Consider the following 4204-nt stretch of genomic DNA (forward strand, 5'->3'; position numbering starts at 1 on the left):
CTGACAGCTTTTGACCCGTTAACCAGGGAAACTACCCGTGCTGACATGTAGACGATTTGCATAAATAGATTAATTATAGGATCGCTTCCTGAAAACATTTATCACCAGGTTAGCCTCTGAATAAAGCTCAGTAACAGTAGGAACACCTGCTGGTTCGTTCCCTGCAGAGCATGATGGGATATATAACGCCCGTCCTCGCAGCAGCAGGAGGACGCGTCACGTGAATATTGTACCTTTATGTTTCAGGATGGTTTCAGATTTTAAACGACGACGTCACATCCGATTGGTCATAGAGCAGCGTGACATCAGAGCTCAGAATCATCGTCGGGTTTAAATTAGAAACGATTGGTTAGGTTTGATTAGTGTTCGTTCACTAAACCCCTCCCCCAAACAGCGACTGTCCAATCAGTGTTCGTCTTCTCTAATGTCCGCTGCTAACGTTAGCATGCCTGGCTAACTAGCTGACTACCTGCAGTAGAGTCAGATTAGCATGTTAGCTTCAGAATGTTTTTATATTTTTCTGACTTCCTAAGACGTCTTATTTCTTTAATCGCCGTGTCTCAACTCGGATACTTCCGTCAGTACACTAACATGCAGTACGCTGTGTACACTGTGTACTTGCGTACATTTCTTCTCTAATCAAACCGTTGTTGTGCGCTAACTGGAAATCACCTCGCGCCTTTGACCTCTTCTTCTTCTTTGATGGCGAACTGGAACCGGGCGGAACATTATCGCCAACATTTAACCGTGGCTGTAGCCCGCCAAAATATCTGGACTTCAGTTTATTACACTCTGCTTTTTACAGTCGCAACAGCTGCAGCTTTCTCACCCGCCGGTTTAAAAACAGGTTGGTGGCCCCTCCCTTTCCGCTACGTAGCCAGGACGGCGCCTGTTGAGGGTGAGAAGCGTCTCTTCGACCATCATGAGTCACCGTCCAGGTCCTCATAGTGCAGTAGCCTTGTTTCCATCTGCATTTAATTTCCCAAAAAAGTTGTTGCGCTCGCTTGAGCTGGTTTTTGAAATGATGGAAAATAAGTTCTGACTTAGCGAACTTGTAACTCGCGTCTGATCAGCTGTTTCTGCTATCGGCGTCTCGCTCGGTTGTGCAGAGTTCTGGACGCCTGGCGAGAAGTTCCCGCAGCTCGCGGCCGGTGACGCTCGTTTGTGCTGAGAACAGAGGTGGATGCAGATCTGGGCAGGAAGCCTTCATCAGCTGTTCTGCTGAATGATGCGTTCACCTCTTAAAGGTCCTTCTCAGATCCTTTGCTCTGCACGCTGATCAGACAGGTTCTCACCGCATGTGCTGCTGAGTCTCACTGAACGCTGCTTCTGCTGAGTGTAATAAAATATTAACGACTCTAAACGTTCATAAAATAACTACTTTGATTCATTTATCACCACTGATGAACCCACAGAGGATATTATAGCGTTTAAAGGCATTATATTATATGGATATTCCCATAAGGTTCTCCTTTAAAAAAAGTTCACTGAATCTGTTCTGGGACTTTAGCCAGTTCCGATATTCAGTTTCTCTGTGGTTACGGATCCAGTTCCAAACCTCCCGAACGGCTGGCAGAGTCACCGATAATATCAAACACGTTTGACCTTTAGGGGTTAAAATCCGGATGATTACGTCAGCACTTTTTGAGCGGGACAAGGAGACGGTGCTGCCAAGCGATGGTAAACATTCTGTGTATGTCGCCGTATCGTAGCGGCGCTGCTGATGAAACGTGGTTCTGATGACACACAGGTGGAGATGCAGAAGCTGGAGCGACCAAACGATGAATCAAATAGTCCTAATTTCCTAAATAAAGTTTAAATCCTGAGGAGTGAACATCATCTGTGTTGGGCTCATCCTGACGAAACAACCTCAACTCAAGCTCCCCTTACTTGTGTTTCTCCCGGAGCTTTCAGCCGTGGCAGGTTTGGTGAGAAGTCCTCGAGGACCTGGGAGACCTTGAGTTGAGATTCTTTTGTCATCGTCTGAGATGAATAACGTTTTAACATAATTTAAAAACTAACTGGACCGGAAAGCTCCGACCACATGGTCTTTAGTTTGAACCTGGTCCCCTTCAGCTTGTGGTTTCTGTGTTTTCCCCTCAGCGGGGGCTTGGTTTGGTTTCAGACAGAGGTCGAGGCGAGCTGTTAATAATGTAAATAAGCAGGAGGAAGCAGGAAGAAGAATATTTATTCCTTCAGTTGTTCTCAGTGTCGATGTTGTCGCCGTTCTTGTGAAGCACAAAAACAGAGACAATCATGCTATTTTAGTGTTAGACCAGGACCAGACATAACCCCAGGTACACGTGGCTCTGGGTCGGTCTGACCCCGGGTACACGTGGCTCTGGGTTGTCTGACCGGTCACACGTGGCTCTGGGTCGGTCTGACCCCGGGTACACGTGGCTCTGGGTCGGTCTGACCCCGGGTACACGTGGCTCTGGGTCGGTTTGACCCCGGGTACACGTGGCTCTGGGTCGGTCTGACCCGGTCACACTGGCTCTGGGTCGGTCTGACCCGGGTACACGTGGCTCTGGGTCGGTCTGACCCCGGTCACACGTGGCTGGGTCGGTCTGACCCCGGGTACACTGGCTCTGGGTCGGTTAACCCCGGTAATGTATGGTTGTGGTTTTGACTGACCCCTTTGACGTATGGCTCTGGTGCTTATGAGAACATTATTGTAATGAAAACTTTTATTTATGTTGTATGATTCCAAAATATTAAAATTAAAAGTCTGTATACACTCTTCAACTGGAGTCTGTCGCCTCACTGACGTGTGTGTGTCGCTGAGACAGCCAATCAGATCAAGCGTGGAGCTCCTCGGGGCCACCAGGGGGCGCTGGTGAACCCAGCATTGTGGTAAATCGTACTGACCTGCAGATGTCAGAACACAACTGCTCGTCTTTGTCCCTTCGCCACTGACCGGAGTGTTTTTCCTGCTGACCTGCTCGTAACATCGACATTTTATCTCCTGTTGGTTATTGATGTTTCATTATTGATGTATGTTTGTGTGTTTTTATTACCGACTGTACATGATGTAAGGCACCTTTACATTAGTTATTATTATTTATTATTAAGCAAAAAGCGGAATATTTGATTGTGTTCATGAATAATGAGGAACATTCAGCGTATGTTGAATTTAATTTTACATTTAAATAGTTTATGTGAAATGTTGCACGCTTCGTTGTTTGTGAAGTGTCTTTCTTGTACTTGATAACTATATTAACTACAGACTCATAGGAAAGCTATTTATGGAGCTGAAACGATTCATTTCATAATAGATTAATCATTTATCACTCAAGTCTCTTCTTTAGCACAAATGCCAGATTTATACAGTAAATATATCAATGTAAAATCAATATATCTGTGGGGTTTGAACTGTTGATTGGATAAAATGACCAATCGGACATTTACTCTTTTTCCTTATTTATAGGCCATCATAAAATTAATCTTTAATAAATGATCTTCATTACATTTAGTCATTTGGAACACGCTTTTCTCAAAGTGACTTACATCTGAGGAACAACATAGAATATACTTTATTTATCCCGAGGGAAATTCAAGTATCCAGCAGCATGAAATATAATACATTAAACCTATATTAAATAGAATTAAATTAAATAACGTAGAACACAGTAGCCACAGTAAAACAAATGGAGTGGAGCTGGCTTGGACAGCAGTCTGACACCGAACACAGAATAGAAGCATGAGCAGAGCATCAAATACAGCAGGAGAGAGGAAGAGATAATAGCACATCAGAGGGGTAAAACCCGGGAGAGAAGTCAGAGTTATCAATAAAGGAAGTGTCGGGTAGAAGAAGAAGAGCACAGGAGTGCCTGTTAGAGGTGTTAATAAATCATCTTTAGTAAATATTTAATTAAATACATTTAAATAACATATGTTTAATAAAATAATCATAGCTTTATTTCTCTACTGATGAGTTCCGGTTCCGGCCGGTGGCGGCAGCAGTGACGCGCCTCAGCGAGCATCCTGCCGGAACCGAGGGTCGGCAGAAGAAGAAGTGCTTCCGGTGCGGCCCGGCTCTGCTGTGTAGTTTCCTGCTGAAGCTGTTCGCTGCGCGCGACTCTACAGCTGCTCTCACGCGCAGCACGCAGGTAAAACGCTCACCTTTCCGCCACCTGACGGCGGCTAGCTGCTGTTAGCATCGCGCTAATGCTAGCGTGAGGAGCGGGGAGAGGAAGACAGCCGG

The sequence above is a fragment of the Micropterus salmoides genome, unplaced genomic scaffold (genome assembly GCF_014851395.1).
Source record: "Micropterus salmoides isolate LMB-PRFRI ecotype aquatic unplaced genomic scaffold, ASM1485139v1 Ms_hic_scaffold_1, whole genome shotgun sequence".
Taxonomy (NCBI): Eukaryota; Metazoa; Chordata; class Actinopteri; order Centrarchiformes; family Centrarchidae; genus Micropterus; species Micropterus salmoides.